Genomic DNA, 900 nt, shown 5'->3' with positions numbered 1-900 from the left:
CCAGGATGGTCTAGATCTCCTGACCTCGTGATACACCGGCCTTCTTGGCCTCCCAAAGTGCTGGGATTACAGGCTTGAGCCACCGCGCCCGGCCTCAGTCCATCCAGTATTTACCCAGCACTGCCAAGAGTGGGCACTGAGCTGGGCCCTGGGGATCCAAAGTACAAGGCATGGCCCTTGCTCTCTGGGAGCCCAACTCTGGGTGGGGAAGAAAAGAGACGCATTTCTAGTGGGTTAATTTGTGACCTTGGATTCTTAATCCATAGCAGTAGCATAGAAGTGTTCCAACAGTGTGAGTTTGACATGGGAGCCACAAACGCAAGGGATGCTGAGGGCCACAGAGCAGGGAGCCCCACTCAGATGGGTAGAGGCTCAAGAAAGGCCTCCCAAGGCTGCTCAGCTCAGCTCAGCTGTGTCTTGAAGGACCCGTGGCTAACATTGTCCAGGCAAGGAAAGGCAGAGCGAGCACACACAGAGGAAACCATGTGCAAGGTGAGGGAGTGCACAGCCAGCCTGCAGAATTTCAGCAGCTTGTTAGTGCTGAGGTCTTAGGAGATGAGGCTGGCCAGGTGGGATCAGATCGCAAGGAGAGTCTTGTATGTCATGCTTTGGGGTTTGGATTTCATCCTGAAGACAATGAGAAGTCACTGAAGGATTTCTAAAGTGGAGGGGAGGGGATTTGATCAGGTACAAGTTTCTGTTTTAAGAAAATCCTCTGGCAATGAGGCTGGAGGCTGATCTAGTTTCACTAGTAATGAAGCTGGCAAAGTCATAGAAGTATGAGATAATGGTAACCTGGCCTGGGATATTAGTAGTTGGGATGAATGAAGGTGAGCTTGGACTAAGGCAAGACCAAAAGAAGGCTGGGCAAGTACAGCACCACAATATAGGCAAGAAAGG

General features: G+C 51.2%; 1 protein-coding gene across 1 annotated transcript in view; it reads left to right on the top strand.

Annotated features, from left to right (window-relative positions):
- Positions 1-900, top strand: part of LOC105544154 (chromosome unknown open reading frame, human C10orf90) — a 247,403-nt gene that overhangs the window by 115,022 nt on the left and 131,481 nt on the right. The gene's annotated exons all lie outside the window — the stretch shown is intronic.

This window comes from Mandrillus leucophaeus, unplaced genomic scaffold (assembly GCF_000951045.1).
Source record: "Mandrillus leucophaeus isolate KB7577 unplaced genomic scaffold, Mleu.le_1.0 Scaffold299, whole genome shotgun sequence".
Classification (NCBI taxonomy): Eukaryota; Metazoa; Chordata; class Mammalia; order Primates; family Cercopithecidae; genus Mandrillus; species Mandrillus leucophaeus.
This window is presented reverse-complemented; position numbering and strand designations above follow the sequence as displayed.